This window comes from Aulonocara stuartgranti, assembly GCF_965226115.1.
Source record: "Aulonocara stuartgranti genome assembly, chromosome: 17".
In the NCBI taxonomy this organism is placed as follows: domain Eukaryota; kingdom Metazoa; phylum Chordata; class Actinopteri; order Cichliformes; family Cichlidae; genus Aulonocara; species Aulonocara stuartgranti.
In genome coordinates this window covers 24,882,352-24,908,782 of record NC_138953.1, presented here as the reverse complement: position 1 = coordinate 24,908,782, position 26,431 = coordinate 24,882,352, and the positions used below count along the sequence as shown (strand labels likewise).

Below are 26,431 nucleotides of genomic sequence, written 5' to 3'. Positions count from 1 at the left end.
GCACAGCTGGTGGGCAGTGTGTCTTCTGAAATTTGCAGAAATATTCACTGACCCTTTGTGATTCCAAATTTTGTTTTCTGCAAAAATATATTTTTTTGTTTTTTAAGTTGCGTATGCTTAGGAGTTAGTTATGCATTCTCAGTGGGGAAAAAATGGGAAAGAAAAGCTTGAATTTCATGGAAACTGACGATTAAGTGTAATCAGATAGAACTGGACTGAGGGCGGTATTTAATTCTAAGTTCATGAAGGTAATTTTAACCTTTTTGTTATTACAGTTCTAACAACACCCCTCAATTAACAATAAGTAAAGCAAAATAGATTATTACATAAAAATATGTTTTATTGTCTAGACTCTGCATCTGTTTTTACACTGAGCAATATCTAAGATTGATCTATCAACTTCCTTTCATGCTTTACCAAAGGATCATGTGCAGTGTAGATCTTGATCACCTTGTGTATCACAGATATACCACAAATTGCTGTAGTTTGAACAGTGTTAGCTATGCAACATGCGTAACATGCAGCTCTTGGGTGTGCAAAGATGCATGAAGAGTCACTTCACATGGGACTGAACCTTAGCACAGCACAGCATTGCAGTGTAACAGTCATTTTATACATTACCTTTAGGCGCCATATGGCTGGCTGCCCTCTCACAAGGAGGTAGGCACGCAGCCATCTCGGTTGCTACAAGAAGACTCCGTGCTCTCAGGCAGGCATGTATCATTTATCAAACACCTTAAAATGACCGAGCTGACAGACTGCTTGATGTATGATCGTGCAATCACAGGTGTTATCATATGTTGCCGTGGAGTTGTTGATGCATGACTGGCTTAAGCATCTTTAGGGCAAGTTGGGTGATAACACTGGTTGGAGGCCTGGGTGCACTGATAAAAGGAGGAAGCTCACCTAACTCCAGAGACGATCAAAGTTGCTGCAGTGAAGGATGAAATGAAATAGCTGTATACAATTAACTGATTTCACCGATAAACATTTTTATATTTAAAACTTGGAAGACTATCTTTTAAAACTAGTTAGAATATGCTTGTGACAGAGCGTATGCACGGCTGTGCCATAGAATATAGTGTCTTGTAAGGATATTTGCTGCTCTGTGTTTACGTGACAGCCTAGATCCTATCACTGCTTTCCATTTAGTCACTGATGTGCTCATTGTATTTGGAGAATTGCCTCACCATGTCTCCGCTTCAAGCTTGTCGAACAGAACTCAATTTTACCACAACAATAGAAAGCGATAGGAGATTCAGAGGTGGGAAACACTGTAGGATTGTCACGGTTCTGGGTCCGTCGGACCCAGTAGTTTGAGTTTTATTATGTTTTGGTTTTAGTTTGCATCAGGGATTGTTTTCTTGTTCTCTTGTAGTGTTGATTATGATGATGTTTATTATTTGAGTTTCATGTTTCTGTGGTGTTTAGGATTTGTTCTTCAGTTGTGTCTGCTTAGTATTTGTCTAGCTCCATGTGCCATTTTCTGTCTGTCTCTCTATGTCGAGTTTGTGTCTTAGTGTGATGGTTGCTTGTTCCTGTTTTATTGTGATGGTCTGCGTCTCATGTGAGTGTGTTCAGTTTTACCTTTGTCTCGTCTTGTTGATTATTCCCAGCTGTGTCCACCACCTGTGTGTAATTCCCCTGTGATTCTCTGTGTATTTAAGTCATGTCTGCCGTCATTGTAGTTGCTGGTCCGTCTGTGTATTCCACCCTGCGTCATCTGTGTGTTTCCCTGCTGTCAACCGCCAAGTGTTTCTGCTCATGTTCAGGTTCGTGTTCTGTAGTTAGTTTGTTCCCAGTCTAGTTAGTCATAGCTCCCTTTGTCGTTTGTATTTACTTTCATGCTCAATAAACCACCTTCACACCTTCACGACTGCCTGCGTTTGGATCCTCCTTCATTGCCTCCACACGGCTCACCTCACTCGCCGTGACAAGGATTGTTTGTTGATTATTGAGTAACAAAAGTGCTGTTGTAGTTGTAAGACAACAAAGGATATCTTCGCTACTCAAATAGTGTATAGTACTATACATGTCTAGAACCACCCCTCGTTTCTTTATGTTTGATTTCCAAGGAGACAAGTGAACTCGACTAACAACTCATTAAACTTTCTGAATGTCTTTTAAAGTCTTTTTTCTTTAGACATTAGCTGCTTTGGCAGTCATTGTAGTCAGTTTTCAGAGGAATGTTTTCTTAAGCCACTTAGCACTGACCCATGAATCATTCAAATATAAAACAGGCAGACCAGTGTTGTGTCTACACAGCTTGTTGCCGAAGGGAGTGGTGGCAAGCCTAAACAAATTCCTGACAGGCTTCTTGACAACCTGAGTGGTTGTCAAGAAGCCTGTCATAATGAATTGAGGTATGCCAAACAGCATAGCGTAAATAAAAGAGAACGGTTGTTGAGGAACAAATCAAAATTAGAAATTTTTGGTTCAAATTGTTATCAACATATGTGGGGAAGGTCAGGGTAGAGGCACAACAGTCAGTGTCTACAGCCATCTGTAAAACACGGTGGAGGCTTAGTCATGGTTTGCGTTTCAGCCAGTGGTGTTGGAGATCTTGTCAAAATGCAGAAAATTACCATCACATTTTGAGCCACCTTGCAGTTTCAGTGACAGTGATCCCAAACACACTGCACAGTGCAGTAAAAGCATGCCTGGATAGAAGAAAACACAATGGAAAACAATCACTCTGAGATTGGATTTACCAGAGCTTAGATCTCAACATTACTCACGCAGTGTGAGATCATCTTAACAGAGAATCAAACAAAGGCAGCCAACATCCAAAGAAGAGGAAGAATGTCCTTCAAGAAGCCATATTAAATATTGACTTTCAAACTCAGTAGAATTTTACAAACTCTATTTTGCTTTATATTCTGTATTTCCATGTATTTTTGCAGATGTTTAAATAAATCACAGCATCTATTTCCCATTTTCCTCTTGATAGCTTGAGATTTTTTTCTCAGTAGTCTTAGCTATCAGCAGGACAAAAAGACCCTTGATCCACAACACTCACCAAAGACTTCCCTGATGAGATTATAGTCTCAGCAGCTACTTTGTAGTGTCACTGAATAAAACTTGATGTCAGTTTTGTAAACTTTTGTTTCGGTCAGATTAAAAATGTGGATAAACCTGGTGTGCTCAATGTATTCTGTAATATTCTTTGGTTTCACAGTCAAATCCACATCATGCTCATTACATCTAGTGAATGCAAGTGTCTTTAATTATTAATAAAGTCTACTCAGCTAAGAAATACTTGATGTGAATCATGCCCCGGTGACAACTTCTACATGACTTTAACAGCACCTGTTGGTTTTATGTTTCCTCAAATAACAAATCAAACCTCCAGCATCCTATCATGTGTGTCTCCAAAATGCAAAATTCTGAAAGTAAACGTCAGTATAGCTGGTTCCACACCATGGAGAAAACTGTGGCAGTGATTGAGAATCATTGAAGGCGTGATTGAAAGCCTTACTTTGAAAATAATGGTGTTTTCCCGTATTGAACATGAGTAAATGGTCCTCTAATTGCCACAGTTTCTCTCAATATAAGGTTTGAGGTTTTAAGTGATGGAAGGGTAGATAAAAATATAAACAGGATTAGTTCAACCAACAGCATACAAAACATCACTTAAAGCTGTTTATTTGCTTTACAGATCTGAGAAATTGGCAGTCGTGTCTGAGAGTTTAATTTATTTGAATTTCAACAGGCTTATTACGCTGCCTGTCTTCTCCGAAAGTATATTAAGTCCAGTTAAGTCCAAATTATTCAATAGCAAGTAAAATTCTAATTAAATATTGAACATAACACTGTTAAGAAACATCTTAATTAGTTTGTTTATTCAAGTGTTCTCAGTGGTCTCTTTATTTTTTAGGCAAAGATTATCCTGCAATCATCTTGGTATTTAGTGGCTTATTATGCTTCAGCAATTGGTGAGTCGATGACCATTATTCGTCAGGGCTTGGATTTCAGATTTCACAGCCTACGATGTACTGCTACTAACTGAAATGAACTGTCATTCTCCCACAAATGCAAAATTGCTGTAATTTCTGCTCTTCTTCTTTTAGTGCCATTGCTTTCACTTCTTTTCCTTTCCACTTTGCTCTTTTCCTGACTGTTTTCACATCGACATCAGGATTCTGTATTTTACAAACTGCACTGTAAGTTTGAGCCCAACAATGCTGTATATTCTGAGCCTGTGTTTTGGACTATTGCTTTGCCAGTCTAGGGAGCTTTTGGCTATCAGGTTCCTCTCCTATGGGACCAGCTCCCAGATTGGATCAGCTGACCCTGAAACATCCCTAAGTTAAGCTGCAATAGACTCAGGCTGCTGGGGATCCTCCCGTGATGCACTTTTCTTCTTCACTCACCTCTTTTTTTTTTTTTTTTTAACTGTTAGTGTGTTTATACACCACTTTTGCATTTAATCGTTAGTAATTGCTCCCATGGCTGTCCATCCCTGATCCTAGTTCCGCACGAGGCTTCTTCCTGTTACAAAGGAGTTCTTTCCTTCCCACTATTGCCACTGTTGCTTGCTCATAGTCGTTTGTCTGATTGTTGGGGGCTTTGTTTGAACTTCTCTGTGCATGCTAGCAAGACTTTATGAAGCCTTGCAGAAAAGACTAAGAGAGAACATAGCAAGGGTTTTCTTTAGGTCGGATGATGTTGGAAATGCTTATGGCTGCTGAAACTTGGGATGAATGTGATTAGATTGCTGTAATTGCGTGCAGGAATTTCCCACATCATGAGGGCTAGATCTAAAGGAATCGGTTAAAATATGTACAGTATCTGCTAGGGCTGTGCGATATGACCAAAATTTCATATCCCGATATAAAACATCTATCATCCCGATAACGATAGAAATCACAAAAATTTAACATTTTCTGGGCGCCGTGTACCTGGAGTCGAGTGTTTTAACCGATGCATGAAATGATACATTTTTAGACATAAGAATTTATTACACAGCGTGCTGCGGGAAAAGCCTGTTCTAACGTTTGAGTCTAAGGTTTATTTTTTAGCATCTGACGGCTCTTTTTTGCTTCTCATCCATAAATACTCTGCATACTTTTTCACGTGATTCAGTTTATTTTGAAAAGTCTCAACAGGATCTTGAACTTTATTGTGAAAGGTTTATGTGGAACATAAACAAGCGGCCACGCAATGGTGTTACCGTCGTTGTTGCTAACCACAACGCATAAAAACAGGCGCTTGTCCGTCCTTAGTGTGGTTATATTAAATATAAGGGAAAGAGAGAACTTTAAGAAATGAATATAGCCACTACAGTGACCATCAAAACGATGAAAAAAATATTGCCGTAAACAGTTTATTTTGCGACACCACGAAACAAACGATAGCGTAAAAAGAAACAATAGATGTTTTTATATCGTCATCCGATATATATCGTTATATCGAACAGCCCTAGTACCTGCAATGCCACACTTGAAAATCAGCTTTATTGTCTCTGAATAGCAACTCAACCTTTCTTTTTTTCTTTCTTTTTTTTTTTTTTTGGAAGGAGATTTTGAGATGTAATTTCTGGAGGAGCTTTCTCATTTCTATGCAGATTCATTGGGTGCCCTTGTGTCCTGTCACCTCTGCTTGTCACCCATTTCATCTGGCCTCTCTATTCCCAAGCATTGTCATTTGCAGTGGATCTATCCCTGTCATGTGGCTGTTAACAATCAGGCAACCTGACAGCCGCCCACTATTTACCCATCATGCCCCTCTCTGCATGGTTTGGTGGAAAAGGTGCAACTTTAATCTCGATCTGCATGCATTAACAAATGCACTCCTCTATCCTCGCCTCTGGTAGGCGAGTGTGAGTGGAGAGTGGGTGGAGAGTGCAGGGATGACACAGTGGCGCATGAGTGTCTCCTCATCCATCAGTCTGTCACAGGCTGTCGTCCGGCTTCTCCCAGAGATGCTGTCGATCTGTAAACAAGAGAAACACCAGGCTTCCTGGGGCGCCATGCTAGCATGCAGACAGACGGGGCAGGGCAAGCCTCTCCTATATGAATCACACACTGATAGAGAGCTGATTTGACCATAGCAGGGTTTTGATCAACACAGCCAGGTGTGGATGACTAATGCCTCTGAAGACTACTGCATATCAACAACCGGCCGTGTCGGGAGAATGAAAACAATCACTAGCGTTGTCACATTTTTTTAATAAGGGAATAAGATGGACTGGGAGAAACTGACAACAGGACTTTTTCTGCTTCAGTGTTTTTTGGCACTTAATAATAAGCATGGGTATCTCCAGACATTTTTTTTAGTATTTTACTGAGGAGCACTGACACTTAAAAATGTTAATTAAATAACCCCTTTTGAAGTGTGTTAACAGTTTCTACAAGTTAGAGAGAAGATAAAGTAAGGCTAAGGATGTGTTTCGAGACACCTGTGTTGTAATTGTTGATAAATGTCAGATTTCTGTAAAGTAATTAGCTCCTAATGACCACATTACAAAATGCATCCTGTACCCCCTTCAACACTCACTGAGCCAAGCGTTAATGACTTATCTGCTGTATGTTGGGACATGGGGGAAAGGACTAACTCAGTCCTTTATAGCCCCTCTAATTATTTTCCGCATCACATGATTAATATTGTCACTTTGATTTTGCTCTGAGCCCATTAGATGAAACGCTTTGTGACAGAGGACACTGCTTGTAGAGCAAAGAGTCGGAAATGTTTGCTGCCCTCTTGTTTCCGGGCCTCAGAGACACCTCTGTCCTCTAGAATAGGAAGACTCTGAGCCACACTGCTGGAGCGGGGCCTGCCGCCTGTCTGGTGGGGGCTGTTGGCTGGTACAAGGCCAGGGCTACAACTGGGGCCAGGCTATTTCTGAACAGGACCAGGGAGGATGCAGCTGGTGTTCCTGCTCTTGACAATGTAAGTGTGCCAGTAGAGCCCCCCCAGAACCAACAAGCTCCTTCATTTCAAGACAAACTGCCATTAAAACCAGTAATCACAGCACATCTCACGGCCAGAGCCTTGTCTAGGAAAATACAAGGACAGGAGACTTTACCGGTTGGGGTGGGGATGGGGGTGTAAGACTAAAGAACCACATATTCCTATCACTAAAAAGCTCTTAATTGCTCATAACATGAATTTGTTCCCCTGGAGAAATCATTCACCAGACAATTTTAGTAGTATTAGTAATAATAGATAAAGATAAAGATACAAATAAAATAAAAAAATTGGAATAAAAAAGACTCTACCAAGTCTGACAAACTTTCACTAAAACATTTAGCAAGATAAAATGTTTGAGTGATAACATTGAATTATCAGTCTGTGAGCACTGTGAGATCATAGTGCCCTGCTAAAGAAACAAACAAACTTTTGGCCATAACTTTGGAGCACAGAACAACTTTGTGATCATGTTACATTCAGACACAGAATTAATGCTGTTTGACTGATATATATCCAAAATTATTCATTTGATTGTCAAGCATGTCAAAGAAAAACATAAAATAACCACTGCCGCTGTCACCTTCTTATGAGCTTGAAGTAGTCATCTAACAAAGTGGTCGTGCTTTGCATTTGTCTTTTGCATAATTTTATGTCTTTGAGAACAGTTACATCAGATGAAAATCAATCGTAGATTTAGCGTTAATTTGCTATGTGTTAATATGATCATGATCATATATGACAGGACTGTCATAGCAGTTTCAAATACACAGATTAAGTAGTTAAACTAAGTGAACTCATGCTTTGTAATTTGTTTTTTTCCACTGCTGGACTGACATCTTGCTCATTTTAAATTCTATTTTTAGAAAATCATTTTCTCTTCCATCCATCCATGCATCCTTTATCTGTATTGACTTATCCTTTGTAGTCTATCTAAGCTGATATCCGGCGAGGGTGTGGAATAATCTGGGTCAGGTCACCTGCTATGTAAAGCCCTGTGAGGAGCTGACAATCTGTTTCAGTCATCGTTGCGCCTTCGGTACGAGGACTTCAGATGAACTTGCGTTTAGTACTTGAAGAATCATGCAGCCACCTGAACAACTTAAACACTCACACATATAAAAACAATTTCCAGGAAATTGAACCTGAACATAAGAGCACTTATAGCTCTACCTAAGCACCACCTTTGGACTGGTTTTATATTTTTACTGGAAACCATAAGACAGAGAGCTCTATTCATTCTGCAGCATCAGTTTCTGTCTAACCTTTGAGTGCAGGTGGACACTGCTTTTATTCAAGGCTTGCATCTGATGGAAAACCTCATTTTCTGCCTGAGGCAGCCAAAAATGTTGTTATCAGCCCCTTTCCATAGTCATGATTTATTTTGCTAGTATGTCACGACACATGCATTTTCCCTTTTGAATTTGAAGCTTTTATGAAGCGCTTAGTGTTGAATGACTGTTTATTTTAATATTAATAGTTGCAAGATTTCTAATTTAAATTTGGTAACACTTAAAAAAAACAACAGTTATTGAAAAATGGTAAATTAATACTTAATTAAACATAGGTAAATAGTTATTTTTCGATTGACTGTTAAATTTCTGTTTGTCAATAGTCCATCTATTAAAAATTGCACACATTTAATGAATTTTATAAAATGTATTATGTAGATACATACTTACATGATATTTTGACTATACTGGTACACATAAAATTTGTAATTATGTGTTTGTTAATAATCCACATAATAAATTGTGATTTTGAAACTGATGTTCCATTATGGTTCAGTCACAGTAAAAGTAGGTCAGCAGCCTCTTTGTGACTAGTAAGAAATTGGTTACTGGCTGGTGAATTTTTTTTTTATGCGTGACTGATTACCTGTAACAATGAGAAAAAAATACATCATGATGTAACTTGTTGTCAGGTTAAAAGATCGGTCTAATCTTACCTCTTCATTGCTTTTGAGGTTGGATTGACAACATGTTCAATCACTCTAATGAAAGATTGTCCTTGCAGGTGTTTGTGTGGCTCTTCTCCTGAAAGGCTCAGCCTTCCTCTGGGGAAATCATCCTCCTTTAAGTTCTTGTTGGATGTGTGTATTTGTGTGTGCGTTTGCTCATGTGCAAGGGCAGGTCATGACTTACTGTGTACTGACAAACACACGCATACACATAGTCTCCCAACATTCCCAAGATCCTAGGGGAGTCTTTTTCTTTTCTTTTCTTTCTTTTTTTAAGTGACCTTGGAGGTGACATATGCCCCGAATGGTGAAAAACACAGACAAGACATGTTAATATGTGTTGAAAGGGTCAGCTAAGGTTACGCAGCATTGCCCACCATACTTGACGTCTTCCCAACACCCAACCAATCACAGTCAAGGACTCAGTGATGCAGTGTCCTTCTTACTGGAGGGATTCCTAGGAACCACCGTGTGATGATGCTGGCTTAAACAGCCCAGAGTCTCTCCTGTCTTCTCACACCTCCTCCCACCCTCCGCTCTCTGCCCGAGGCTTTTTCTCCAAGCCGTGAATTAAGTGCATCTGCCTGTTGTGTTTGAACAGAAGACATTCTAGCGCCATCCACACTGCTCCCACAAGACTGGCTATGTAGACGGCAGACGGAGTCATCATCCAGCCCTCTTTCTCTCCTCTCAGCTAGGCTCCACCTCTCACTTTCCCTCTCTCCCTCTTCCTCTCTTCCAGCATCACACTCACACAAACACACACACAGCACACACACTTTTTCTTCAAGACCTCCTACTCCTACTACAGATGAGCGCCTCCTCGACAGGGCGAGCAGATTTGGAGCTGAAGGTGTGTTGTTGTTGCCAGGTAAGAGAGCACGTTTCTGCTTTGGGCTACCTCAGAAGTTGCAAAGAATCGGGGCGTCTCTTGTTTGTTTTGTAGTGTCTTCTCATAGTGGGGTGGATGTGTGTGATGTATCTGTTTCTAGGTGACATAATCAGGAAGGGTGGGTGTTTTAAGGGTGTCACAGGGGAAGTACACTTCACTCCCAAGCCTTCTTATTAACACCGTTTTTGGCGCGTCTTTCGTTGCCATGTGCACTGAAAGGCTTTTTGTGCTTGCTCGGAAACTGCTGTAGGTGCAGGGTGGAGTGCAGCTAGTGATAGCAACATATAGAACACGTCTTTTGTTGCGAGGGGAGACCACAGCGTGGATGTGTGGGCAGATGGAGAGGAGAGGAAAGGAGGGGAGGGGAATGGAGACGGAAGATGAGCAGCTGCTTTCATCCCATGGAAGCTAATCCCTCCGTTTGTTCACCTCGCTCCATCAGATAAAATAGGCAGGCTGCAGCCCTGGAGCCCTATCATTAATTTTTTTTACTTCACTATTCTCCATCTTTGAGTCATGATAGATTTATTTTGAGCAGAAATAAAGACAGGCAGGGTATTGATTCAGAAATGAGCTGTAATGCCATTTGAATATGGAACAAGACAAGCGCTTCAACTTGACTTTTCGAATACTTCGATTTGGTCCTGACTACACTTCCTGCTGATAATTTATCCTATAAACTTGTGGCAATAAATAGCTGTTTAAAGTTGCAGTCTTTTTAGCTTAAGAGTCTATTTAGTGAACAGATACAATTTGAAAATGTCGTTCCAGTTCCTCGCCGATATTGTCCTTATCTGGTATCATTATTAGTGGGAACCCCCGTTGCTGTAAAGAAGGCTTATCACCTCCCACGGGTTTACTGATAGAGTGCCGATTGGCTACCGCACAGTGCACATGTAATGGACGGCTGCTGTCGCTCAGCAAACATGTCAACCATATCCATGGTGATTGTTAGCGCGCCTTCGCTGACAAGTCATTAAAAAAGAAGTGGCCTGTCACCTCTTGCCTGCTCCCAGATTACCTAATATCTCAGGGGGCATAATCAGCCAGAGGCATGGGAGAGGAAGAAGAGGGAGAGAGAAGAGGGGTTGCTCAGCTGTTGCTGTTTAGCTGTACTGGTTTGGACATATACACTAGGTAGCTCCCGTGTGTCAAACTGTTACCAGGTGACGGGAAAAGCGCGAGGGAAACAGCACTCTTTGCTTTTCTCACCTAAATCTAAATGACCTCTGATCTAATTCCCCAAGGCAGAGCCTATGTTTACATACTCTCAGGGAGCTTCTGCAGATGCTCCATTTCATAATTACTAACTGAATCAGACAGGCTGAAGCCATGCACTAATGGATGCTGTGTGGACTGATAGCTCAGGGTAGCTTTTTTTGCAAAACCTTGGCCTTTAAGAATCTGGAGCCAAAACTTTTTGGAAGCGCTGCCATATGAATCACAACCAGGGTATAGTCATGAATTCTTCTCCTTTTGGCTTTAAATACTTTGTCTGTCTTCCAATCACGTATACAGCAAGAAAGAGAGGGCAGGGGCGGATATTGACTCAGAATCTAATCAAGTGGCCAGTTATCTGTTGCCTGAGGCGTTGTCATGTTTTATCAGGCTTGTTAAGGGGCTATTAATGAGAAGTACAGACCCAAAGTCCCAAGCCTGATGTCCAAGCAGCTCTAACCTTTTGTCTTGGCTGAGTTATCTGGAGTGAACTTTTCAAAAGCCAGAAACTGTCAGGATGGAAGGGCATCTGCCAGCATTACTTTGCACGTGGACAGTGGCTCTCACTCATAAGGTTATTAGAAGTGGTATGGAAAGGAAGTAGAGCCACGAGGACAGTACGGTGAAGCTATTTGTTTGTTTATGTTTGGAACAACACAAAATGGAAAATATCACTTAGGATTTGACCTTGTGTGGCCATTTGGTTTGGGTGCCTATGAACTGGGATGTGCACAGAACAGTAACAGTGTCACCACAGAGACTGAGTCATGCTGGTGGATGCCTCATAAGTAGTGTTCCCACTCTCCAAGGACATCCCTATAATCATCCTTTGATCACATTCATCACCATCACTGATACCAGATATCTTAGGGGGAAAAAGTCTGGTAATGTATTGCACTTTTTTTACATTCTTTGGAGCTGATTATTGATTGACTATTCATCGCAATCTAGTCCCATCTCCTTTACAGTGCCCCTGCTACAAAACTGATAAAACAGTTGTATATTGGTTCTTATTTAAGATGATGGATAATGACGTTCAACAGTTCTTAGCATATTCAGCCTGAGAGAAATCAGTCTACGAATTTTAACAAAGTTCACCCTACTTCTGCCATCAGTATAAAACCCAACAAACACACAGTTTTCTGCAGCATTTGTTCTCTTCGTGAAACTAAAGTGCAAAGCACCACCTGTTAGTATCACAGTGTGGCATCACTGTTCAAAATATTTTTTTTCTCTGTTGCTTTGCAAATTAACCATGTTTTCAGTTCATGCATATTAATGGTAACTTCCTGCTTCAAATTTATGGAAGCCTGTTTCTTCAACAGATTGTCAGGCAGGTTGGTTGTTATTTGATTTTTGTGCTGTAGACAAGAGATAGGACTTTATGGTATAGAGCAGCGGTGAGCAGTTAAATTGAGAAACTGGGACTGTTGTGGATGGCCACAACAATAAGATGATAAACACTGAGCAGAACTGAATCCATCACACCTGCTAAGAGACTTCCTTTGTGCCATCATGCATACGTTACTCGAGTGTTTTCCACTATATTGGACGTGATGCAACCACTAATTGTGAGGGAAAAACATGTATTTCCTGAATAGTTGAGGAATGTTTCCTGGAGGTTTCTGAATTTGGTTGCAGAGAGGATGCTAGACCAAAACCTTCCTTCTTCCTTGTTTTGGTTGCTATAGCAGATTGGCGCAGTCGTCTGTAGTTTGAATGGAAGGTGCCGACTTATCTCAAAGTTAAAGTCAAAGATGTGCCACAGCATTGCAACCAACATGTTTTTAAGTGCAACTTTTACTTTGAAGGCAACAGGTCTTTGTGTCCATTTTGTTTCCTACTTTTCAGTTTCACTAGCAATAGGAATTTGCAGACGAATTGGTATGTTCTTTTCAAACTATGCAACAATCTGCTAGTGACCAAAGCTATCATGGATGTTTTTGCCAACCAATCAGTGAAAACACATTTTTCTCTAGCGGCCTGTGGTTGCCAGGGGGTCACAGACCAGTCTCTAGACCTGTGTGACTGTGCAGTTGATCAACTTTACAGCGACTGCCATCAATCTGTTGTAACCACTATCCTGTGTGACTGTGGAGTGCTTGCTCATTTATTTGATCCTGGTTTGTCAGATATCCCAAATGGCGTAGAAGTTAAATCCACCTGGTTAGAGGTCAAGTGCCCACAAAACCACAATGTGTGAGCAGTGCAGCATCACCCCCACAAGATGGACTGAGGCAGACTTAGACTGCTTTCGTCTCTTCAGCGACAAAGTGACTTTACAAAACGGTGTGTAGATTGAAGTATTGTGACCTTGCAACACTATACATAGGTGTTTGCTGCTATTTCACCACAATCTGCTGATAATTTTAGGTACCTGCTGGTGTAAAAGTCTGTTAAAATGATAATTTATTGCACATTTAGCAGTTCATGACAAAGCAATGCTTTTCAATGGTTTTCTTTTTTGCTGCATTTTTCAGCACCAATATTTCCCTGCAGGCGTTCAAGCCAAAACAAGTCGGATTTAAATCAAAGCGGTAAAGCAGTGTTTTAGTTTGAGTGAACCTGATGGAGACAAATCAGGACGTCACATCTAAGTGTTAAACGCTTGAGTTATCCTGTAAGTTCATCAACATCAGCTCCCTGAGTTTGTCACTTTACAAGATGTTTTTCGAATACAACCCTGAATTGTGTTGTGTGTAAAGTAATGAGAGACGAAAGGTCATTGTCATAGTTTCTCTTGCTTGCCTAACTGGTATCAGCATCGCTGTAAAGACCTGACACTAATAGGCTAATTAGCTTGGTCTTAAGTCCTCATTTGAAGCTCTGTGTTTGACAGAGTGTAGAGGACTCAGGACTGCTTGATCTCTGTGGACCCACCGAGATAAGACTCAGATTACAGGATCAATCCACACACGGTCTCACAAACACACACATACTCATACACATTTTATTGACAGAGCTAAACAGACTCATATGTATGCTTAAAAACACAATCCAGTTACAATCCGTAGCATCAACATTGTGCTTAAAAAGCACACACAGACTTAACTACATGATGTTTCAAGCTGTACTATATGAGAATCTTTTGGCTCTTTTGAGTTGTGCCAATTTTAGCCATCACAATTTTAAGCCCTGCGTCATTATGACCATCAGCCACCAGCTCTAATTTATGTGTCTGCTGTCCATGTGAACCCTCACAGCTAGGTGCTTCCTAAATACTGGAACTTTGTTTTGTGGTACAATGACACACTTAAACAAGAATCACAAGAGATCTTCTTCTCTCTGTCATAAAGTAGATTTTTTTATAACTTGTTGCTGATTTGATAGTGTATGTCACATGGTGTAAAGCTGCTAAATTACCTACCATAAATGAATACCTACTTTCCTTCCAAAAGAAAGCTAGTAAAGCTCTTCTCACTTGTGCGTAATCTAGAGCAATGCCTCCAATCTTCTATCCAGCTGTATTTGGCATTTAAATTTATATTAATCAACTGCAACACAGTCAAGACAATTGGAACTGAATTGCAGTAAATCAGAAAGGATGAACACCACAGCCTGAATAGTGTCTAATGAAGCCAGTTTGAAAAAAAGGTCTGTTTTGGATATTGCTGCCTCAGTTTGCAGAATGCGCTTAATTAAATACACTAAGTGAATGACTTCGGGGGAAGCTGAAATGCACTGTCACAATGACAATTCAGTTTTGTTTCACCAAGGAAAACCTTGGGTAAATACAATAAATTAAACTAATTTAAAAAAATTACAGGATCTCTGTCAGGTTTGTTTGCGCCAGAGTGTGACGAGGCTCACTGGGTCTTTGACTATGATTTGCATTGTTTCACATTTCTGTTTTTATAACAGAGACTTTCACATATATTCACAGTTGTATTTGCTATAAAACAAAGGTTATAAACTGAGATACACTATAGGAAGCCTATTTAATTGACATTAAAGATGGTACCGCAAGAAGCAGTTCCATATATAGTCTCAAAAAGCCGTTACACTACCCTTGAAGATAATATAACAAATTCAAGGACACTTAAAATTTCTTTTTGCAATATTTCACTGAGCTCATGTTTTAAAACTACAGCTGCATAAGTTCATGAAAGACCGCTTTTCAGCTGTAAGTCAGTATATGGTTTGACTTGCATGTCCATCCACTTAAGAAACATCAGGATAAATGCCAGTCTCTAAAAAATCAAGTTCTGAGCCAGATATCAAAAAAGCTGGAGCAAAGTTTCACAAACTAGCAAGGTGAACATTGGGAGAAACAATAGAAGATCTGACAAATGTTACAAAGAAGACAACACTTTTTACACATAAGAACAAGGGCAGGGAACTGGGTAAAGGGGGATACACTGAGGCGACTAAAGGGATTTTAATATTATAGCTATTAATTAGAATTAAATCACAACCAGGAGGCTCTGGAAAATTAGCAAATTAAAACATATGGAATAAGCAAGCAGTCATCGTGGCTAACAGAGCACCTGAAAAATAAGCAAGAGTAAAGCTTCTTTGGGTTGCTCTCTGATTCACAAGTGGTCACCACATTTGGCAGGTGTAACACATTTACACCAGATGTAACCTTTCCGGAGATTTGTGTGTCGTTTTCAGATTTTAAGGGAAAGTATTAACCACAACACAATGGCGTTACCTTCTGAAAATAAGCAAACATCCAAAAATGCAAAGCGAGCTTAGACAGAAACCCAAACGTAGAAATCTACTAGAATCTAAAATTCTACCATGGAGCGTAAAAAGTCACTTCTATTGCTAAAGATGCTGTTAGCCAAATCATTAGCTTGAGCTTGTGTGTTACTGACTTTTATCTCAATCATTAGCAAAATTCGTGACTTTATGTCAGTAACTCATCCGATGGGGCATGGTGACGTCACTGCCCATAATGCCGGGACTGCTCATGTACATCACAGCCAGTCGTGCCCTTGAATTAACAACCGTGCATTTATGAAGGCTGTATTTCATGGCTTTGTCATGACTGTCTGTTAGAAAGCTATTCATTGACAGACGTTATCTTTGGTGCACATGTGTGGCGATGGTGATGGAGGGGAGGGGCAAGAAAAAGAGAATGATTTGGTGGTAGGACTTACCTCCAGTCTCAGCGCTGTAATTTTAAAATCCCCTTTAGGAGGAAATTGCTTTTGCCCTCCTACAACTTTTTAATATCCTGATTCATACTTAGCGCTGGTGAAACGCATCATCTTCCCGTAGCATTTCTGCCACTGCCCGAAGGCGCTGTGTGGGGAAGTTATTAGAGATTAATACCATGTGGGTGTGTGGGACTGCTGAGGGACACGAGCCTTGCCCTGTGTGCTCCATGTCAGTCCTCCTGAGCCCCTGTACATAGTAGACGAAACATCCCCTGTGCCCGGTGAAAGCATATTTGAATTATTACTGAAGGGCACGCGGCATAAAAAGAGGCCCTGGAGCACATGTTGAATGTTGCATAAATGTAATAAGGCATTCTTTTAAAAACCAATCTGTCCTGTGCTTACATGCACATTCACACCAAACCCTAAAGAAGGAAGTGCTACCCCACCTCAAGGTTTATGTCAGCAATAACCAAACCAGCTGAGCTGTTCCAGTTATCTCTTGGGATGATTTAGCCACTCTCTATCAAGAGTTACCCATCAACGGAGAGACGAGCCTAGAATTCAAATTACCAGTGTCCATTCTTCAGTCCATCTTCCATTCATGAGTTTACAGCAGTAAAACAGCTGCTTTTTTCAGGGAGGGAAATTAAGTAACGTGAACTGAGTATTACAAAGGCAAATGCATCAATTTGAGCAAAATGACACATTTACAAATCAGGCATCAACACAAACTGAGTCTTGTATAAGGCAGAAAAGGTTAATTGTGTTTTTACAGCTTGTACAAGCTCGCAATTCTCCAGCCTCTGTCGGTGTCCTCGGAATATGTCAGATAGACGAGGGGAAGCAGATCAAATTATATCCCAGTAAGTTGCCTCCTGCCTCTGCTACAGTTAACTCGCTGCTTCTGGGCGCCCTTGGAGGATGCATTAGTCATAAAGCAATACGACACCCAACAGTGTGTGTAAAACACAGTGGCGTGATGGGATAAAGCAAGCAAGCAATTAAAATCAGTGTCACCCCGCACCGCCTTGCCTGTGACACAAATGACCTTGGTGGGTTTAAAATGTGTCACAATAATTTCAACATCTGTTGGGAAGTATGCGTAGTTGTCACTCATATTCAACTTATTACCTCTTCCATCGCTCTGTGAGCTGAGTGTATATTTGCACTCCAGAGCAGCCCGCTGGAGTGAGTCACATTGCTGTATTGTTTTGCTACCAATCAAGGTCATTGCATGCTCATTAAATTCACCGTGGATGGATTAAACCGAATAAATGCACAGGCACATAATCAACATTACAGCCTTAATTTTGTCAAGTGACCCAGCTGTGAAGATGATTTCATTCGTCTCTCTAACACAGCAATGCAGTGGATGTCATTAGCTGTTGAACCGGTGACTCCCTGGTTCTCCGTTAGAGAGGGACCCCCCTCCTGCAGTGTGGATGTGCATGTGTGTGTGGATCAGACCTGCTGTGGAAAAGAAATTGCGAGGGAACACCAAGTGATAAGGAAAAGGCAGTCCTCCCTTTCACCCCACCTTTCGAATGGTATGTGTGCCCTCCGCTGCTGACTGCTGAGATTTGCCTCTGATGCAAACATCCTTGTTTGTCACCATGGCAACCAAGTCTCCTGCCTGCTGTAGATTGTCATGCCAGCCGCCTCCCCCGTGCTCTTCCTCTTCGATTAGCACCGTACTGTAGCTGACATGTGCGAGAGTCGTACATTGTTCTGCGATCCGTCTTATCGTCATAAGCTGCTCTCGTCTGCACCGCTGCCCCTGCTCCAGGGTGAAGTGGCCCCCTTTTTAGCAACTCTTCAAAAATCATATCGCATACAATTTAACCCTCAACTACAGGAATGGTTTTGCTTGAGTTTGCCACAAACAGGCACAGCTAGAGTCAGCTGGCAGAATAATAACACCACCAGCAAAAGACTAGTGCAAAAGATTGAGAGATATAACAGTAAATGGTTTCAATTTCAAACCCCCCCTTTGTTTACCCTACCAGCTACCAATCCCCTCATCCTTGAAAAATGGAGCAGTCTAGCATGTTTGGAGATCTCATGAAGGATGAGGCACTGTAGAGGCCTATAGGTCCGTTCTGTGCAGAGTTCACTGTCGAAGCCAAGTGTCTCGGGGCGAGACGAAGGCCTTTCTTCCAAACATGTCCACCCAGTCAGACGAAAAAACACTCATTAACACAGCACCATGGGGCCAGTCCGGCCCACTTGGGGATAATAACTAGGCATCTAGTTAAATCTGATATAATGTTGTTGTACTGGGTAGTCTGGGGTCTGTGATAGTAGCTGAAAAGATTGTATTCTCTCTTAAGCTGTTTGACTCCCGTACTTTGCTGCTTAAATGGAGGCATTTAAAAATAGGGATGGCTGATTGGGTTAATATATCAGCTATCAGTGATTGGCAGAGTCCATTGCTGGTTGTTTATTTTGCTAATTTAATGGGCTGCCTACTTGAGAATTCATGAATATTTAACCAGCAAAGCATTCAACATGTGCACTTTTGTTGTAGTATATTATACGTTGTTGCTCAGTGTGTTTTCATTCAGTTTGTAAGTTTGCTTACTTACAAATAAATGAACAGTCTAAAATTTTTAGGGTTCCAGTAATCCAATAATCCAGAAAAAAACACATACATAAAAGTTATAAATAGATTTGCATATCATTGAGAGACATAAGGCTGTTTTTATGCTTACAGCGTCGCTTGTATCCTGGGTGTCTGATGACAGTTTTTAATTTTCAAGCCAGTCACCCTTGGTATTGAGCTCCAATTAAGATCTTGCCTAATGCGACGCGAATGATAATAAGAAAGGGGGCAAATTGAGCTCGCAGCACCCACAAGGGCCCCCTGCACATGTACATGTGTGTCTTGTGTTTGCTAGTGAACATCTAAAGGATTCAAAGAAGGCTTAGGAGAAAGTTCTGTGGTCAGATGAAACCAAACTCAACCTTTGACAATTTGACCCGCGGTGTTTGGAGGAAGAGAAATGCTGAGTATGACCCAAAGAACACCATCCCCACAGTCAAGCATGGAGGTGGACACATTGTGCTTTGGGGCGGTACAGTACAGGACAGGACTTGGCATCAAGTTGCCAAGCAGCAACTAAGAAACTTGAAGGATTTAAAGAATTTCCATAGAGGAATGGGCCAAAATGGGCCTCAGGAGAAACGTGCAAAACCTGGTGACCAACTACAAGAAACATTTAACTGTCTTGCTTTTCTTGGGGATCAAATACCTACCTTTATGCTTTCTCTTGCAGTTTGTTAGATTAGGACGTTAAAGACTAATTGGTAACATTTAGCTTTCTGTATTGTTCATAACCCAATGTATTACAACACAACAATTGATAGGAATCAGCCTAAAAGCTGCTTTTGTCGTTGTTTGCCCTAATTCCTTAGTCGCATATGTTAACCTCACCTGTTTGTTCATGTAGAGGTTTAGAGCATAGATGTCCTAACAGCTACAGGTCTGTTGCTGTTAGAAACTAAATAAAAGTGAAGTCTTCAGTGATTGCATTTAATGAAAACAGCATCTGGGGAGCGGAGAGCATGGTGACAAGCCATTGTGAGATGCTACTTTGAAAGAAAACCTACTCCATTATTCAGATCAGTGTTAAATGGGATCTTCACAGTGAGTCCTCAGGGTAACTTCACCATATACTGTTAGGCTGATTATCCTTATTTACAGTTCCGTAGAGTACCTTGAGCAAAGACTATCATGATAATTAGTAACTTCTGTTTGATACGATGGACTTGAGGCCCAAGGAGCTATTTTGCTGCTGGTGATATTTCAGAGATTACATTTGCTGTTCCTTATCTCCTAAATTAACTCATTACCTTGACATCCTGCTTTCCCTCCCTAGGAACAGATTGGCCTTGAATTTATAATGAAACATGGCTGTCCCATCATGTTCCATATGCATAGTGAGAGATTCAGCGCAAACCTTTACCTTTCAGTTATATTCTTGCCACTGGTTTTGACCCTAGAGCTAGATTAATAATGTTGAGGAGGGTGGTAAAAAAGGGAGAGGGAAAACAGAAGGCTTCCTCTTTCTGTCTGTCTACGCCTCCACTTAAAATTCTATCAAGCTGGCAGAAGGATTTTATTTTGTTTTTTAGCAGTGCATTAAACCTTCAAAGCTGTCCTAAAAACAGGCATACAACTGAAGCACAACTTAAGGTAAAATAGTGAATGTACTCTGTCTCTTGGACACCGTTGTTACAAAAAGGTCCAAGTTGTAATGCTTTCAAACTCCACTGCAACCTTTCATCTGCTGTAGTATCTTAAAATGGCCAGGGAGACACAACGGTGCAAAACAGGGGACCATGGTTACTCTTGAAATTGGGTTCAATCAGATCAACTAGGCAAAACATTGCCGTGCTGTCAATCACATCCTTTCCTTGAAGCTTACGCTAATTGCATATGCAAATTGACTGAGATTATGAGTTTGCACCCGCTGTAGGGTTTGGTGATTGCGAGTTGCGATAATGATGGATTTCCTCACATTCATTTCTTAAACGTTGTTAATGAAGAGGCAGCCACTTCCAAATGTGGATTATGCATGCATTGTGCATTGCAAAACAAACTGTGCAAGACTGCCACCATTAACAACAAGTATTCCAGTTAGAAGCCCAATCAGTGGAGGTATTTTTCTCAAGGCGGATGTGGGATAGATCATGGACATGTGCCCCAGCTTAATATTTTCAGCCTAAATGTTGCTTAATTACAAAAAATAGATCAGTAGAAATAAAATAATAGATGTATTGAGGTTTTAAATCATATTATTGAAAACATGCTAATTAATCGTTTGCATTAAACAGCAAAACTGTCATTTGTTTCACCTTCATTGCGTTGAATCAGAGAAAGTTAAGGATTTTTTTTCAGTGATGGTTCAGCTGACATGTGGCTCAGACTTGAGAGAATTGTGAGATGGCTTTCAGACTGACATGGTGTTGTCAGTTGATATGATGGTTAAAGAGGTGAGCATTCAAGTGATAAAGCTGAAAATAAGGCAAGAATATCCAGACTGAAAAACGTAAATCAAGTACGTACAACAGGCCTAGGGGATATTTCCTATAATTATGTTTACATTTTCTTCTATATATTCAATATTGGACATCATCTTTAGAGAAGACTGAAAAAAAGGAAAACTTATGACCCAAAGCATACCAGCTCATCTGTCATGGGGTTCTTATGGGTTTGGCATGTCTACTGTTTTTGAGCGATTCGTGCATAATAGTGACTGTGTGCTAAACTCTATGCGCTTTTACAGTGTGGGCGACCTACAGTGTAATACTGTGTCTGAACACATCCTGTGTAGACACAGATGGAGTGCTGGAGCAACTGAGGCTCTGCAAACACGCTGCCCGCTCTGTGTGGACACGGTGTTATGGACTGGACTGTATACTTGATGCCAGTAGGAATGCAAAAGATTAAAGAGACGCCTGCTGTAACCCAAGAAAATCAAAAACACCATTAGAGAAAAGGCATCATTTGCAGGATAGTCGTAAGAATTTTGGCTGAAAGAAAAAAATAGCGCAATGGTCTTTTAACAAGCTCAGCATGCTGACTTTCTTTGAGAAGATCGGATAACATACAAGCACTGAGTAGCAAAAAGACTGAATTGGAAAAGGAAAAGCTTGAAAATTAATGTGGAATTTGTAAAAAAACAACAACAATTTAGCTCCATTTCTATCTGTAGAAAGATCAAGTGTTTTTACTTGTAGTGCTGTTTTCAGCCACGCTGGTCAATACTGTGGACTATTTTTAAGACATACGTTACTACTGTGTGAATGTGTGCGTGAATGGGTGGATGACTGGATATGTAAAGCGCTTTGGGGTCCTTAGGGACTAGTAAAAAGCGCTATATAAATACAGGCCATTTTTACTTTTGGAATACTTGCACAAATGATTATTTTTTGAACCATTATGAGCCGTTTTAGTAATGTAATGGTTTCTCTGAAAAGGTGCCAAACCCACTCGGTGGCAGCAGGAAGGGCAAATTCAATGTCAGACTCGGAGCATCACTGACATCCTTGCCGAGCTCAGCGCTGCAGAAACTCTGGACCTGTTCACAGATTATGAGAAGCTTCAATCAATAACACCAGAGCCCATCCTCCTCCTCTGCCTGACCAGCCCTTCTAAGAGCCCCTGTGGGGCTTGAGCACCAGACAAGAATGGGCATATTTTCCTGCACAGGCAGTGTGCCTGTTGTTTCCATGTGTGCTCGCTTTCAATCAATAGAAAACTTAGTTTCATGGAACCATAAACACTACTGCCTGAGTAAGCTGGAGCTGCTAAGGCCATTGTGATCAACCGACTGTTTGCTATTCAGATTTGGGAGTAACAAGTGCAATGAGGCGTCACAGCCACTAGATACTGCTGTAACCTGAAGTCTGGCCGTCCCTCTGGAGAATCAGACATGATGTTGAGTGACCACCGAGCGCCAAGTCAGTGTTGCGTAACAGTCTCACAACAATGCTTTCATCTGTTCATCTGTAAATGCCCAAGAACCAGATAAACAACAAGTGAGAAAATTCTGAAACATGCTCATGAACCCTGACCTCCCTCACTGTCCTATTACTGAAAGTTTAAGCATTGATTAACTATCTCACAAGTAAAACCTGCACTGCAGTTGGTGCATTTATCTCTAAAGACCTCATAATATCTCTTAATTGGACTCAGTTCCACACTGGTGCGCTTGGATTTCAATTTCGCTAACACAAATTGTGTTCTAATTTAAAAAAAAAAAAAGCTAAATCAAGATACTGCACTTTGATTAGCAAATCACTCCTGGCTAGTCAAGCAGTTAAAAATTAATTGGAAATGGCACCGATCACATTTGAGGAAGCTTAAAATCCAAGAATTGCATCCTGTCAAGCTGGCTGTTAAGTTACTGATTGGCTTAATTGCCTGCACACCATCGTGTCCTCTCAGCAGTGCACTGTGATCAAAGCTGTTTGCTGTACTCCCAGAAAAATATGTCCCTCTTTAGATATCCTCTTTTTTCTGTCCTCCTTACTGGAAATCAGCAGCTTCTGATGGACTCCGTCTCCCAAGTGTGCCAGTAAATAATGCTGTCCCACTGTGTTGTCTCATTGTCTCTCTTTGTGTACGGTAAACAGTCTGTGACTCACGACTCCATCTCAAGCTTTAGGGTCACTACACACTGACTGCCTCACTGTTTACCCTCTGTTCACCTCCTATCTTCCTATCGTCTCCGTGTTACCTCTTCCTCTGCCCATCAGTCTCTCTCTCTGTGTAATCCTTTCTCTAGAGGCGTACACAAAGAGTTTTTTTGGATCATCTTCCCCCAAAGCATGCGTTTATTCATTTAACATCATTTTAAAATTCTTCCACAGAGGCTGAACTGTTCTCTGCACTGACCTGCTTTAATCAACAATCATTTCCCCTTCATTTAATAGTTTGCGAGCTTGATGCCATGCCTAACGAGCACCGAAGACTTTCTTTAATGACAGAAACTAAAGAAGTTGGATCAACTCTGGTTCTGCCTGATTACGCATGAGATTTGAATCCCGATAATGCTTTTCCAACGCTTGTTTCAAATCCTTCACACTTCTCTTGTGATGGTATTTTTTTAAAAAAAAGGATTTGTTGCTGTTCAGAGGCTTAAAGGGGCAGCGGCTCTCGTAATCTGATACAGCCAGTAAACTAGTCTTTTAAATGTTCAGTCGATACGTAGCTAAACACTCTTGGTCTTTGGTGCTGTGCCAGCATGTGGATCAAAATGGCTGCTTGACTGTTGATAAAAATATCTGGATGCTTAGGGCATCTGTGTGTAGTTGTTTGTTGTTCCGTTTGAGCCTTTTAGGAAACACGCCGGTTTCTCACCTCCTACGAGGCTGACCTCCGCAAGTCCAGAAATTGTATCTGTCACTAAGAGGAAGTGCGTGTCACAAGTATGTGGTTTGCTGCTCGTTAATGACATGGTGGGATGATGCTATCGGCGATATAGAGCCATGCTTCAAAATTACATGATTGAGCTCCCGCCTCCCAGCATTCATTTATCATCTGTGAGTGAAAGAGGAAGGTGATGATAAAATGCTTTAGAAGTTTTAGAAATCTCTAAAGAAATCACTTGCTACAGTCTCTCACACCCTTTGCCTTGAGTCTCCAGATTGTGCTCAGGTGCATCCTGTCTGCTTTAATTATCAACGAGATGTATCCAGAGCTTGATTGGAGGCCACCTGTGGCAAATTGAATTGGTTAGACATAGTAAAGAAAGGTGCACATCTGTGCGTGTCAAGATGAACTGCAAGCAATGAAGTGAAATTGCAGGCCTTCACATTAAAACTGTGCAAAGGTTTGTATTGGGGCATGGTTGAAAAATAACCTTACACTTCAAGTTCTCCCATTAACACATTTTGAGTCATTTTGAATTGAAGGGAGTGTGGAGCTGTCTTCTGTGACTGCAGTGATTGTCTGAGTTGTTGTTACAGTAACAAAATTTTCTACAGAAATAGACTTTTCCAGAAGAACGACCACTTCAGAAGCACTCAGCACACTTTTATGATAGTGACTGGATGGAAGCCACACTAGTGTAAGGGGCAAATGTCGAGTTCTACACCGCGGACGTTATATGAGTAGACATGGGAAACAAAGGAATTCTGAATAGAAATCTGAGAGAATTATGAATTCTAGTCGGGTATCTGCACAATGCTGAAAAAGTAATGTAAGAAGGCAATGTCCATCACGGCCACAGCCTGGTTACTCTACAGGAGTATCTGCTATCATATCACCAGACTTTGCTTTTTCCTTGGAATTACTCAGATGCCTGAATTCACACTGAATGACCAGATTAATTCTTGTATGATTTTTGTGTTAAATAGGTCTCAGCTCGCTTAGAGTATGCCAAAAAAAAAAAAACCCTTAAAGACTCTTATCTGTAGAGTGGACCTAAAGCTGGGGCTGTCGGGTCATCTTCAGTACAGCGATGACCTAATCTATAGCGCAATTACCTGGATGCCTTCAGGACAAGTGTCTGATTGTCCTCAAGTGGACCATCCAAAAACTGAAATCCACTGAACATCGGGGGGAAATTTAGATGCTTCCAAGAACTTTTTTCAACAAACCTGTGCTTAAACTCATTCTTTAATATTACCTGTTAAAGAATTGTACTTTATATGTTTAGGTGCCTGTGTCACATTTCTGGCCCTAGGCAAACAAGACACTTTCCTGCTCATCTAGTGTGCATTGCTGTGTTATAAATATCTGATTCTCCTGCAGAATCAGCCAGATTCAGTGCCACATCCTACAGGACAGCTCCCACCCTCACCTGGAGTAGCAGTTAAGCCTTTTCCTTGTCTCAACAGCCAACTTCACAGAAACTTGCTTGTTAACTTGTGTAACGAGTTGAGTGCGTAGGTGCGGTAAGTCCCAGACCTTTCCGTCCCCAGGGTAGCTCCTTCTGTCCCACCATCAGTCAGGGAGTCAGTGTGTCAGATGTTTTATTCAGCACAGCTGTGTGTATTTTTGGCACCTGGCTGCTTCATCAGAAAGGAGGTGGGAGGGGACGGCGACTGTGTTGTGGGTCTCCAGAATGGGGTCATGATTGCTTCATGTTTCCAAACCTGCTGGACCACCGCAGGCTAACATCAAACAGCCAGAACACCTGTTTCCAGACAGCGTTCCTCGTTCAGGCTCTGCTCAGATGAAAGGACCAGAAAGTTTTAGACCAGGGGGAAATTGCACCAAGATCAAAGACATGGCGTTGTTTAAATGGCGGAACAGAATGATTTGAAATTGATGAGTGTTTTGGGGTCTGTGTGTGTAATGCAAAGTTTATTCAAAAGTCACACAGCTTGGTCTGTGAGATGAGGGACATCGTGAGATATATCTGAAATTGAAGCCCACTTTGTGGTTTATTGTAATAAAATACAATGTAATGCCTGCAGTGTGTGGGGAAACAAAAGGGATAAGAATAATACAGCTACTAAGGTTGATATTCCAAAGCTGATGCAGCCTCATCACCCAGAGCTGGTATGACTTGCTCGCTAATTATAGCTTTGAACAAGCTACAAATAAGTCCCAACTCTTTAATAATTATCTCTGCATCATATATGTTGAATTGTAGTTCTTATTGACTTTGACTTTGAGACCTCTAGAACCATTTCTCCTCATAGCAGCAGCAGAGGAATAAAGAAGGACAAGTGGATGATTGATGCTACAGTGCGTTGCCCATTGTAAAATGAAAAATGATTCATATACATATGCATAAGGTAAGGTTATTTAAAAATTCAGCTAACGTTATTACAGACCACCCAAACCTTTCTCACAGAAATCTTACAAAAATGGACACCAGAGTACCT

The 26,431-nt window shown here is 41.1% G+C and overlaps 1 protein-coding gene and 1 long non-coding RNA gene across 5 annotated transcripts in view; one reads left to right on the top strand and one right to left on the bottom strand.

Moving 5' to 3' along the window:
• syt1a (synaptotagmin Ia) overlaps positions 1-26,431 on the top strand; it is a 233,323-nt gene that overhangs the window by 10,944 nt on the left and 195,948 nt on the right. Inside the window, exon 1 of one of the 4 annotated variants that reach the window (XM_082510484.1) lies at positions 9,285-9,740. The exons of 1 other annotated variant lie outside the window; for it this stretch is intronic. The gene's annotated coding sequence lies outside the window, so the exon portion shown is untranslated. Of the gene's footprint in view, positions 1-9,284; positions 9,741-26,431 lie in introns of those variants that run through there. 2 more of the 4 variants (XM_082510475.1, XM_082510486.1) reach the window with 2 other exon arrangements.
• LOC309692211 overlaps positions 25,457-26,431 on the bottom strand; it is a 37,871-nt gene continuing 36,896 nt past the window's right edge. Inside the window, exon 3 of the long non-coding RNA XR_014272247.1 lies at positions 25,457-25,765. This is a non-coding gene — a long non-coding RNA (uncharacterized lncRNA). The remainder of the gene's footprint in view (positions 25,766-26,431) is intronic.